The sequence below is a fragment of the Pan troglodytes genome, chromosome 3 (genome assembly GCF_028858775.2).
Source record: "Pan troglodytes isolate AG18354 chromosome 3, NHGRI_mPanTro3-v2.0_pri, whole genome shotgun sequence".
Taxonomy (NCBI): Eukaryota; Metazoa; Chordata; class Mammalia; order Primates; family Hominidae; genus Pan; species Pan troglodytes.
The window spans coordinates 177,079,206-177,093,281 of record NC_072401.2 but is presented as its reverse complement, the minus strand read 5'-3'; the positions used below and the strand labels follow the sequence as shown (position 1 = coordinate 177,093,281).

Here is a 14,076-nt window from a genome sequence, read left to right as displayed (position 1 = left end):
TAGAATTCCTGACATGGACAGTGATTGTCTATGGTCTGAACTGTTATCTAAATGAAGTTAATGAAAGCATTGGCATAAAAGTCAGCTGAGAGAAGCCTCTATGAAGGGATGACTGGAACAAAGTACGTGGAACCAAGAGAGCTATAGGATAAATATATATTTAAATATATATAAGTACATTTATATTTATATATTTAGATATATATTTATATATTTAAATATATATCTATATATTTAATATATATTTATATATTTATTTATATATTTAAATATATATTTATATATTTAAATACATATTTATATATCTATATATGAAAATATATATTTATATATTTATTTATACATTTAAATATATATTTATATTTATATATTTAAATATATATTTATTTATATTTATATATTTAAATATATATTTCTATTTATATATATTTAAATATATATTTATATTTAAATATATATTTATATATTTAAATATATATTTATATTTATATATTTAAATATATATTTATTTGTATTTATATATTTAAATATATATATTATTTATATTTATATATTGAAATATATATTTATTTATATTTATATATTGAAATATATATGTAGTTATATTTATATATTGAAATATATATGTAGTTATATTTATATATTGAAATATATATGTAGTTATATTTATATATTGAAATATATATGTATTTATATATATTGAAATATATATGTATTTATATTTATATATTTCAATATATATTTATTTATTTATATTTATATATTTAAATATATATTTATTTATATTTATATATTTAAACATATATTTATTTATATTTATATATTTAAATATATATTTATTTATATTTATATATTTAAATATATATTTAAATATATATTTATTTATATTTATATATTTAAATATATATTTATTTATATTTATATATTTAAATATATATTTATTTATATTTATATATTTAAATATATATTTATTTATATTTATATATTTAAATATATATTTATTTATATTTATATATTTAAATATATATTTATTTATATTTATATATTTAAATATATATTTATTTATATTTATATATTTAAATATATATTTATTTATATTTATATATTTAAATATATATTTATTTATATTTATATATTTAAATATATATTTATTTATATTTATATATAAATAAGTATATTATATATTAAATAAGTTAGGGAATGCCATATTATTTTCCAAAAAGTTGAAACAAATGTACACTTGTACCAGTAGAGAATGAGATTTCCTGTTGTTTCATATCATTGAGACTTGTTTTTTTCCCCCAACTTGTAATATTTTATTATGAAAATTTGTAGTTTTTTACATGGAAAAAATTAGAATTTAACCTTTTTTGCTCATTCTGCTGGGTGTTTTGCAAATATTGTCTCTCAATATATCACTTATCTCTTCACTGTCTTCATGATGTCTCTTCGTAAACAGCATTTTAGTGCATTAGAATGTATTACTATTTAGATTTGTAGTTTCTGCTACATAGTATGTACTATGTTATATTTGTTACCCTTCTCTGCCTTGATGTCATAAAAAACTTTCCTAATTTTCTTCTAAAACTATATTGATTTTTCTCCTTTTTTAAAGTACCTGGAATTTATTTTTGTGTATGGCGAGATTAGGGATATAATTGGGCTTGATTTTTGAGTATGGTGATATCAGGGATACTTTCCCTTACATGGATAATGTAATGCCCTAGCAACAGTTATTGAAAATGATTATTCTTTCTTTACTTACCCAATATGCCAATTCTGACATATACGCTGTACCCAGTGCAGTGGCACGATCTCAGCTCACTGCAAACTCAGCCTCCTGGGTTCAAGTGATTATCCTGCCTCAGCCTCCCAAGTAGCTGGGATTACAGGCGTGTGCCACCACACTGGCTAATTTTTGTATTTTTAGTAGAGACAGGGTTTCACCATGTTGGCCAGGCTGGTCTCGAACTCCTGACCTCAAGTAATCGGCCCACCTTGGCCCCCCAAAATGCTGGGATTACAGGCGTGAGCTACTGCACCTGGCCTGCCCTTCTTATTTAATTTGGTGAATCTATGTACTATTTATGCCAGCAAAACTGTCTTAATTAATATTCATATTGTCATGATATTGAGTAGAGGGAAATCTCACCTAATGTATTCTTCAGTTTTAAGTATGTGTTGGCCATTTTTGACTTTTATACATTTACCTTTTTGGATCAACTCACCAAGCTTCAAATATAATAATAGTTGAATTGTTATTGGAATTATATTAATGTTTTCAGTTGCAATTGCACTGAATCTGCTTTACTGGAATTTCATTGAAATAATTTTGGAAGAATTGGACATTTTCCAGTTCAAAGATATCCAATGCATAAATGAAATGTATCTCCATTTGCTAGATCCCCTTTCATGTTCCATGTGATTTACTTAAAAATATAAAAAATTAAGATACACAAAATACATGACAGCAGAAGCACATGAGTACAAAAGATGTAATTACCATGAAAAGATTCCAAAGTCCTTGCAAGGGTAAATATCAGTTTTGAGAAGACTGAGGTCTATATAGTATTTGACCTTAAAAATAATAATAATAGCATGAACACAAACTTAGGAACAATAGTATTTTATTCAAATAAGATAAAAACAAATTATAAATTTTAAAAGGCAAATATCTCAATTATCATATAATCCAGAAAAATGTTTATTAATAAACTCTCTGTCATCCCTGTAAATATATTTTCCCCTATACATTTTATAGTTTCTTATTTCATCATCTCGCATTGGCTCTCTGTTGAGGGGAGAAAAAACCCGATTTGTAGCATTTGCCAATTTGGGTTTCAAGTTACGAACTTAGAGCTGAGAAGAAATACAGATCATGTGGTCTTCTGAGTTGGTGCCAGATAGCTTCAATGCACCACGGGTATGTTCGGATAATTTATTTCATTTGCCTTTTCATTTGGTACACAGTACTGGTTATTTTGACCAAATCTGTGTAATATCATTGAGGTAAATGTCACAAATTTTATTTTGATGAAAAATGAATCAAAATTACCAACTGGTTGGATAACTATCCTGAAGGTTCTTTAGTTTGGAAACACCATTTTTTGTAACTTTTAATAAGTAAATCTCTTAAAAAATTTAATAATTGTAATTACATTTTTTATTATTTTAAAATAACACTGAAATTCTTTCTTATCTGACATGTTTATATGGCAGATTTTCATTTAATTTACAAGTATTCCAAGTAAACATAAACTTCTGTGCTTTCTGGACTCTTTATGATATTTGAGGGATCTCAAAATAATTTGGCCATAGAACTTATCTGGTTTAAGTAATAAGTGTCTTTATGAGAAGAGTTTAAAACAAAATGACATTATGCAAACTTTCGTCTGGGAATAGGCTGGTTAGGCTCTCATAATATTATATTTTCATCACTAAATTTTAAACACATCAATTTGAGATGCATTAATTGTGTTAAGTGTATGTTCTATGTGATTTTTTTATAGACATTATTGGGAGCGTGATTTTGAAGGAAACAAACTGCCTTTTATTAAGAGAGTTGAAAAGAATGATGGCTTATTGTAGTGAGCCATAATGAAAGATCACAGTGTGCATGAAGTTAATGCATTCACCAAATGAAGCTGCTGCTGACCTCCAGGTGTGCCCTATTTTTACACAAATTACGCATTTAAAAATTACTGCTTTTCTACTGAGCTATATAATTGTGAAATGAGATTATGCTTATTCTAAATACATTGCATTGTTGAATATGTGTGCTTTGTATCATTTGAACACTTGTTTCCTAAGACCATTTCACGGAGCACTGTCATTGTCAGGACCAAATGTGACAGATTTGCTAAGATACAATTCAAAACCTTGGCATGAATAAAACATGACTATTCATACACAGAAATATCTTGTTTTATTACTGTGTTGACTTTGTGTCCTAAAAACATAGGAATTCTGATAAAATTTTATTTCATATGATTCTCGTAAAAATGTTTGGGGCATTTAAAATACTCTTTGTTGCATTATTAAGTGTAGCTCCACTTTCGTTGCATGCCTGCTTTAAGTATTTCTTAATTTCCTGCTGTTTTTTGATTCATATAAGAAGAGTAAGTATCTTATTTAATATGTTTAGGTGATTTCAGGGATTTCTTATTCAATATGTTTAGGCGATCTAATCTTCAATAATTCTGGAAATAGAAGTGATGAATTAGATCATTTCCACATTATTTCCTGCTTATGATTAATTTCTTACCAACTCTGCTCTTAATGTTATCTATTTGTAAACACAGCAAAAAATTCAGATTTGTTCTAGCAACTAAATAAGTAATTTTAGCTATTGTTTGTGTGACATTCTTTTATTTAGTACCTATGAAGAGTAAGATGTTCAAGTTAATTTTCTCTAAACACTGCTGTAATATTAATCACTAATTCCTTAAATAATTGTTTCTTTTACTACCTCTTCTTGTCTCGTGTACTGTTAACATTTATGTCACTAATATACAAAGAAATTAAATTACTGTGCTCAATTCATCATCACAATTTTTCATTTAGCTACAACTTTGGCTTTTATGCATCCAATTTTAACTATTGAAAAGAGAAGATTTTTTCAAAAATAAAACTCATTTTACTCATTATTTTAATCACTATAAAAGGCACCACTGTTATTGCATTGACTTTTTCAAGTAACAAAACAATATTGTTTTTGTTAGCATTGATTATGGAATAATGGAATCTAAAGAAAACACTTTTTTAAAACCTAGGCAAGATGTTTCTCTTCACAATACTTGAATTTCTTTTAAAAATCAATATAAGTACATAAACTTATGTACTATGACAAAACAAATTATCTTCAGTAATTAAAAACATTGATTTCAAGGTGACAGTTGAAACTTTACTTTCTCTGTGAAATTATCCTTGATTCCATGTCTACATTGGGTTTACTGAGTCATTTTCCTTTCTTCCTTTCTCTGTTCATTTCTTTTGTGTCACCATTTATTTCAATTGCCACAATTTATATTATCCTTAATTTTGTTTTACTTAATATCTGCGTCTCCATGAAATTCTAAACTGATGATATGGACACATATTTTGTCCATTTCTAAATATGTAGCATCTTGCACTACAGTTGAATGACTAAATCAATTTGATGAGCATCTACTACTGCCAGGCAATGTACTAGGAAAGCATACAGAAAAAAGAATAAGTTAAAGTACCTGCCATCAAAGAACTCACAAACTTGTTGAAAGAAATGCATTTAAAAGAAACACTGTACATAGAGCTTAGAGTTATAATTGGGGCATGAATGTATGTTACGTGAACACAGGACAGAAAGAAGCTAATACGACAAAATCAGGACGGATTTATGAGAAATGCTTAAGCTAAGATTTGAAGATGAGTTCACATGAACTAGAAGAGGAAAAGTGATATGCAACATGGAGCAAAATGTAACGAATTTGCAGAGAATGAGAAAGTAGGAGGGATCTTAATACTTTACAGATTCTGTTTCATTGTCTTTTGAGCTCCATTTGTTATTAACAACACTCATTCCTTTGTAAAAGCACTTGTTCTTTTCTCCCATCTTCCCTTCTTCCCTTATATCTCCTTAGGCAATAGCATTTATCTGGGACGGATGAGGTATTCTAACTTTTCTTCCTTTTGTATCCTCAGGCAAGTGCACCCAACTGGGATAGCACAGGAAAAGTGCAGCTTTGGAGACCTTGCTGGCATGTCTTCAAATAACTGATAGCTATTGGGGAGCAAGCTATATTTTCTTTATCCTGAGACAGCTGTCACTGTTTCACTTCCAGATTTTTTTCAGTGTCTCCTTTTCTTTTTTTCTCATTTCTCTATACCGAAGGGGCCATTCCTGCCAAGTACACTTAAACAAGTACTATTTAACTAATTTTTTAATGTAGTTGAATACAGCATTCATTAGTAAACATTTTCATTATCATTATATTTCTCTACATCTTGCCTTTGAGTATGATAAACTTTTCAAGTAGATAACAGTTGCTATTGCCAGAAAACTTAAATGAATACTGAAATATAAACTTGTCAATCCAATATAAGACAATGATATTTGTTCAATTTCCTTTGCATGCATCACAACTATATATATATATATTCATTTTTAAAAGAACAGTTTAAAAGTCACATTTTCTTTTCACGTATTACCATTAGAATAAAATACCATAAAGGTATTATACCAGAGCTATAATTTAAACAGGCATTGGAAAACATCTTTTCCTAATAGTTCATGAAGATGTCGAGTTTCTCAGTATATAGAATTGTTTTTACCATCTCACACCTTTCCTGGGGTGGAACATTTACCCACCCACTCCACTAGGGTCTTGGTCCATAAAGACAATGGGAACAGAAGTTAGGGAGGTGGAAGGTAGAGGAAAGAAGCAGGTACTTTTTACATAATAATAAACTGAAGTTCAGCTACAAGAGTTGGTATTTTAGCAAGAAAAGTATTGCCTGTATTGCAGTTTTCTCCATCTGAGGCCTAGGCCTGACCAGGTAGAACCATTTTCTAACAACCTCTGAAAATCCTTGGTTTGCAACGATGTTTGGAACCCGAGGGCTCTTTTTCTTTCTGTATTTTCTCTGTGGAAAAACAACTGTGAGGCCGGACGCGGTGGCTCACGCCTGTAATCCCAATGTGTCTGGAATTGGTGGGTTCTTGGTCTCGCTGACTGCAAGAATGAAGCCACGGACCCTCGAGGTGAATGTTACAGTTCTTAAAGATGGTGTGTCTGGAGTTTGTTCCTTCAGATTTTCAGGTGTGTCTGGAGTTTGTTCCTTCAGATTTTCAGATGTGTCTGGAGTTTCTTCCTTCTGGTGGGTTCACGGTCTCTTGGCCTCAGGAGTGAAGCTGCAGACCTTCGAGGTGAGTGTTACACAGTTCATAAAGGTGGCGCGTCCAGACTTGTTTGTTCCTCCCATCCAGAGTTGTTCGTTCCTCCCGTCGGGAGTTGTTCGTCCCTCCCAGTGGTTTTGTGGTCTCATTGGCTTCAGGAGTGGAGCTGCAAACCTTCGTGGCGAGTGTTACAGCTCATACATGCAGCACAGACCCAAAGAGTAAGCAGCAGCAAGATTTACTGCAAAGAGTGAAAGAACAAAGCTTCCACGGTGCGCATGGGAACCTGAGTGGGTTGCTGCTGCCGGCTAGGGTGGCCTGCTTTTATTCCCTTATTTGGCCTCACCCACCCACATCCTGCTGTTTGGTCCATTTTACGGAGTGCTGATTGGTCCGTTTTGACAGAGCGCTGATTGGTGCGTTTACAAACCTTTAGCTAGACACAGAGTGCTGATTGGTACGTTTATTACAATCCTTTAGCTAGACACAAAAGTTCTCCAAGCCCCCTACCCAATTAGCTAGACACAGAGCGCTGATTGGTGCGTTTACAAACCTTTGGCTAGACACAGAGTGCTCATTGGTGCGTTTACAAACCTTTAGCTAGACAGAAAAGTTCCCTTAAGTCCCCACCGGACCCAGAAGCCCAGCCGGCTTCACCTCTCAATGGCACTCGCCGCAGCAGGACTTTGCGGCACCTAACCAGGGTACTCCGGCAGGGAGCGCGTCCCCCGATCAAGCCCAGCAGGCGCTGGCAGTCCCCGCGGAGTGCGGGCCTGCCGAGCCCGCGCCCACCTGGAGCCCGCGCCCACCTGGAGCCCGCGCCCACCCGGAACCCGCGCCCACCCGGAACCCGCGCCCACCCGGAACCCGCGCCGGCACTCCCCGCGCAGCCCTGGCTCCCGCCCGCGCTTCCCACTCCACACCTCCCCACGAGCAGAGGGAGCAGGCTCCGGCCTCCGCCAGCCCCACAGAGGGGCCCCCACAGCGCAGCGGCGGGCCGAAGCGCTCCTGGAGCGCGGCCAGAGCAGACGCGGAGGCCGAGGAGGTGCCGAGAGAGAGCGAGCGAGGGCTGCTAGCAAGTTGTCACCTCTCAACAACACTTTGGGAGGCTGAGGTGGGTGGATCACGTGTCACCAGGAGTTCCAAACCAGCCTGGTCAACATGGTGAAACCCCGTCTCTACTAAAAATAAAAAAATTAGCCAGGCGTGAAGACGGGCGCCTGTAATCCCAGCTTCTCGGGAGGCTGAGGCAGGAGAATTGCTTGAACCTGGGAGGTGGAGGTTGCAGTGAGCCAAGATCGCTCCATTGCACTCCAGCCTGGGCGACAGAGCGAGACTCCATCTCAAAACAAAACAAAAAACAAAAAAAAAGAAAAACCAATTGTGACTGATCCATGGCTTTATCCGGTGACAAAGAGTGAGAGGAAGTAGAGCTGTTTTGGAAAGATGAGAGTGAAGTAAAGCATGATAGAGAAAAAGCAGAGGAATGTATTTTGAGGATGAACCCTTATCTGTTCACTCCAGGTGAACTGTGTATGCACGTTGGAAGCCTGAGGGGAAAAATGAAGGATGATTGAACCATTCTCTGGATTATTTAAATATGTTTCATAATATAATATCACCGTTTTTTTTTTTGGGTTTGGACTCCTAATAGAATATTCAGAACAAATCTGAGATTGGGTGGCATGGACGTGTGCACAGCTAAGCCTACCTAGGCTAGGTCGCTCTCATCTTGTTTTCAAACTATTAGAGGGATATGATGGTGCTGGGAGTGGGTGTAATCTGTGAGGGAGAGATGTGGGGAAGACAGAAATTATTCATATCTGAGCTCCTAATTGCTAGGGCTGTAATATTCAAGAACAGGCTTTTCAGCTAGACAGTAAAGATTATACTGTGTGAGAGTATCAGAGTGATCATCTGAATAAGCTTCCTGAAAGAGCATTCAGGGTAGGCAGCTTATGGAAGGGAGATTTGCAGAACTGTGTCATTCAATGTAGAATTTCAAAACTATGTGTTTGGGAGGACTTTTTCTAATTGTGTTGAAAAGTCAGTGAGAGATGGCTGGTTGGTAGAAATAAACCATCAGATTGCAACAAGAGGGCCTTGCATTTGGTCCTGAATTTGATTTGGGATTTTTACCATGTAAATGGATGGTGGTGTATGCAGAATACAAGAACTGATTACTAGGGTCCTCAGTTATAAAAAGACACCAAGAATTGTGTATTTTAGGCTCAGCGAACTCAACGATAATTGCAAAGCTTGGCGAGAGATGCTGTTTAGCTAAACTGACACTACCAATCCCACTATGTCCCTCTAGGTTAAGGGGACACTTGAGAGGGAGATGGAAATCACAGTTTGGCCACGTAGAGCATTTGTAAAGTATGGCTTCCCTTACCTACAAAGGGAAGAGTAGAGTAATGAGTGATGCTAAGGTCCTAAAGAGAAATGCTCTGTAAAATTTGCCATACCGCAGTAAATGGACACTAGAATTTTGTTTCCCAGGCAGATGTCTGTGAGGTACTGGTTTACTTAACTGCTTGGATACTATCAGAGAAGAAAAGGAGTAAGGACTAAAGACTAAGGCTGAAGACTCATTGAAGGAGGGTCAGGATCACCGCTCCCCAACATGTTCTTGGTACCCTAGAGGAATTGAAGGTGGATTCTGCATGTGCCAGCAAGGCTAAGAGTTGGCATGGGAAATAGATAGTTTAGGGGGCACAAGTTTATTGGATACCACTGCAGAATGGGTCACTTGAATTCAGGTGCCAATTAAGTGGGAAGACAGATTTGGAAAAATAAATTTTTTGGAAATTTTCTAAAAAAAAAAAAAAAAGAAAAAATAGAACTACTTTATTTCTCCATGAAATAAGGTTCACTACTAAACTATTTAGTTCATGTTTGTCATCAAAAGTTGTATTTATAGCTAGATAATTCTCTTAATTGATAAGTCCAGCCTATTTTAGGACTGAAATAATAAAAATGAGATTATTCAGAAGCTTTTTCCTTAGGAATAGAGAGAAATCCTATCATCCTTCAGGTGAAAAAAGAGGCTGGAAAGCAGAGGGAAAGAAATGTGACTGGAACAACTTCAGCTCAAGATAGCAGCACTCTGCTGCTGTGTAACAAATAATCTCCACATTTGCAGTTTTAAAAAACAAACATTTATTTTCTCTCACAGTTTCTGAGGAATCAAAAAGCAGCATATCTGCATGGTTCTGCTACCAGGTCTCTCATGAGGCTGTTAGAGCTGTTGACCAGAGCTAGGCTGTTGCTGGTGAATCTGCTTCCAAGTTCATTCCTATGGTTGCTGACAGGGCTCCATTCCTCCCTGGCTGGTGGCTGAAAGCTTCAGTTCCTCATCATGTGGGCCTCTCCATAGGGCTTTTCACAACGTGGTAGCTTGCTTCTCCCAGAGTGAGAGCTGAGTGGAGAGAGAAGACATCCATGATGGAAGTCAATCTTGTATCAGCTAAACATGAAAGTGACATGCCATCATTTTTGCTGTGTGTTCTTGGTCACATAGACCAACCTGATACAATGTGGAGGGGGCTACCTAAGGCTCTTTCAGGAGGTGGATCACAAGGGCTGCCTTGGAGGTTGGCTGCCACAGCTGTGCTTTAGTGACTCCCTGAATTCAGGCAAGGTTGAGACTACTTGTCACTGCCACCAGGTTGTAAGTCCCTTTTTTTTTTTTTTTTTGGTAAATCTTAAGCTAGATAATACAAAAGATTTATCTACAGTGAATATCATGGGAACTATACATTGAAAAAGAATGAGGCCGGGCGCAGGGGCTCACGCCTATAATCCCAACACTTTGGGAGGCTGAGGTGGGCAGGTTACTTGAGGTCAGGAGTTCAAGACCAGTGTGGCCAACATGGTGAAACCTCCTCTCTGCTAAAAATACAAAAATTCGCAGGGTGTGGTGGTCTATGCCTGTAATCCCAGCTACTCGGGAGGCTGAGGCAGGAGAATTGCTTGAACCTGGGAGGTGGAGGTTGCAGTGAGTGCGCCATTGCACTCCAGCCTGGGCAAACAGAGCGAGCGAGACTGTGTCTCAAAAAAAAAAAAAAAAAAAAAAAAAAAAAAAAAAATCAAAAGAAAAGAAAAAAGAGAAAGAATGAGGGTTTGGCTGTGATGGTTCACTACAGCTGTTCCAAACTATAGGCAAACTGGGTATTTCTGGAGAAATTACCAGCTCTTTTCAGGGAGCTTGTGTGGCCTGTACGATGCTATATACCAGTTTTTCTTCGGTTACAAATAGAACTGGGGACTTTAGCTATTCCCTTAGAGGAAATATGTGAAGAGTTTCTTTTTGTTGTTTGTTTTTTCTTTTTACCTCTATTATGTGTTGAATTGTGACCCCCAAAAAGACATGTTGAAGCTTGAATCTGTGGTGACTGAGTGTGACTTTACTTGGAAATTGGGTCTTGGCTGGTGTAATTGAAATGAGATGAGATTATGAGGGTAGGCCCTCATCCAGGATGACTAGTGGTCTTAGAATGAAAAAACTGGAGACAAGAGGGAAAGGCAACATGTAATGACAGAGTCAGAGATTGAAATGTTGCAGCTGCAAACCAAGGAACACGAAGGATTGCTGGCAAACTGCAAGAAGCCAGGAGGAAGCAAGGAAGGATCTTCCCTACAGGTTTGAGAGCGAGCGTGGTCCCACCAACCTTTGGTTTCAGATGTCTGGCCTCAAGAACTCTGAGATCACGCATTTCTGTTGTTTTAAGCCACCCAGGTTGTAGTACTTAGTTAAGGCAGCACTGGGAAACTAATATGACCTTCATTGCTGAGCAAAGTCATACCAAAAATACATTGTTGCACATAAAGGCCCTAACCCAAAGCAGCTAATATAGAGAAGGTTAGATCAAGAGAGGAAAATACAGAAGTTATATGTCTAGCAAATCAATGGGAGGTAAGCTACCAGAAATCAGCAATATTAGAGGCAAGTTCTGAATTCACCTCATGTGTGCACATTTTAATTTTCTTAACTTTTCTAAAACTGACATTTTGCACTGGCACAACTATTCCTGCTGATCTAATGGCTGGGAAACTCCTGGAGCATCAAGTTGAAACAGGAAACAAGGCCCTTATGCTTTTGTTGAACTTTCCCTGTGGTTTTGCTCCTCCCGCTGCCTTTTTACCCCACTCTGGGCCCCCTTAGAGGATGCGTTGTCTCTGCGTTGCTCTGCTGCTCACCTGCTCACCTGGCCAAAGCTAGAAGCCTTCCCTGATCCCTGTCAGTGGTTAGTCGGGGGTCTCTTTTATGTGATAACCTTGGTATGGTCTACTTTGTCTCTAAGCTTTGTTCTTGTTATACAAAAGAAACACTCTTTGAAACTTAGAAAACCCCTTTTTTCTCTCAACAAAGGCTAGATTCTATACTAATGTTCCACTAGGAAATTGATATAGTTGGAAACTCAAAGCTAAGTAATGAATTCCTCTTCAGGGATTTACACTTTCAAATGCACTCTGTACATTGCTGCCTGGGATTCGATTTTACTTTTTCTCTTCTGCATTGTCCTCTGTGCCCATGGACTTGTCTGGACTGTCAGAAACACAGTAAGTGTTTCTGTGGGTCAGAAACACAGTACCACATAATGATAACAGTGATTGAAGTCCAATCTAAAAACAGGTTGTTCCTATTAGAAACATGAATGCTGTGCTAATTGTTAATTTAACCTCGATAAACATTTCCATTGTATACAACAGCTCAAGGGCAGTGTTGCTTAAAAGACTCCTGATCAGTTATATGTGACCCATATGTTCACATCAGTATTCTGTAAGAGAATACTTTCAAGTGTTTCTAAGGTCAAGTTAGGTTTTCCTTTTCACTAATGTGCAAATTGCTTTGAGACACTCCAGTAAGCATTTTGGTGACTGAATGTTGAAGTACTACTATTTATTTGGATAATTCTTTACAGCCTAATCAGAGATTTGGAATTCATATTGTAGATACTGAAGAACATGGGTAATTGTTACAAATTATTAAGGATAGGATTCATCTTACTGCAGGATGGAAGTTAATTTTTGTTTCTTACAAAATTAATTTCCTTAAGTTTTTCTCCATCTTTGCCATGATGTAGGTATGTGTTAGAAAATTTCTTTGCAAGAACTTCCATATTTGTCTTTGCAAGAACTTCCATTTCATATTTGCATAGAAGAATAGGTTAGATCTGATCCTTATGCCATGTTTGTTTTAAAAGAGTTTTCTTTTTCTCCTTTTTTGGGAGTACAGATCATTTGCAAGATGGTACATTAGCATCCATTTCTGTGTGTGTGTTACATGTTTGTTTTCCCCCCTCAAGGATTCCAAGTATGTGAGTGATGACTGTATTAACTACCACATACCCTGCTCTTTTCTCTGCGTCTGTTATTTATACAGGAATAATGCTACTCACCAAAACTGGCTGCCTCTTTAGAAACGGCTCCAGTTGAAGCTCAAATTGGTGGAAATAAGGCCTTATGGTATGGGCAACATCAAGATTTTTTTCAAAATAAGAAACACATATCAAGAATTAATATGAGACACGAGTGGCTTTGTGTTACTCAGTACCAAATACTGCCCAACTCCAAGACAAATAACTCAATCTAAGTTATTTGCAACCATCATGACCCCAGAGCCTATAGAATCTCAAACAACTTAAATACTCTCTAATCATTCAAAATATTAGACAAGTGGATATTTGGCAAATCAGTATCAAAGACAGGCTGAAATGAGAAAATCCTGATGACCAAAAAAAAAAAAAAAAGCTTAAAATGAGTACAGTTTTGCCAATGGATAGTTGTGAAAGTGAGGAAGGCGAATTTCATACTCCTGAGTGGATAAAGTTGGAGATTGTCATCAGGTGCTATATGCGTGGAAAGAGTGAGTCTTTAAAGAAAACTAAGCTGCCTCTGTATTGCAAAGGGAATGTCTCTGAGTTAGTGCTAGGGAAAAGGTACGTGGGGTCGTAGGGTCTCCCAAGTTGCTAGAACGAGTGCAATTTCTCTGATTCGTCACTCCTGTGGGCAAGACCTTGCCTTGCGACTTTACATAATTCTTTTTTTCGTATCTCCTACGGGCACATAATTTTACCTGATGGAGCTGCTTCCAGGAGGGGAGCAGCTGAGGAGAGCTGAGTGCAGTGCAGGGAATTCACTGCTAGCCAGGCTTTTCTGAGTCATTGAACATCATCCTATAAACAAACATCTGACTG

The 14,076-nt window shown here is 36.4% G+C and overlaps 1 long non-coding RNA gene across 1 annotated transcript in view; it reads left to right on the top strand.

Annotated features, from left to right (window-relative positions):
- The first annotated feature begins 7,788 nt into the window (after positions 1 to 7,788).
- Positions 7,789 to 14,076, top strand: part of LOC134809933 (uncharacterized) — a 59,424-nt gene continuing 53,136 nt past the window's right edge. The window contains exon 1 of the long non-coding RNA XR_010156750.1: positions 7,789 to 7,988. This is a non-coding gene — a long non-coding RNA (uncharacterized LOC134809933). The remainder of the gene's footprint in view (positions 7,989 to 14,076) is intronic.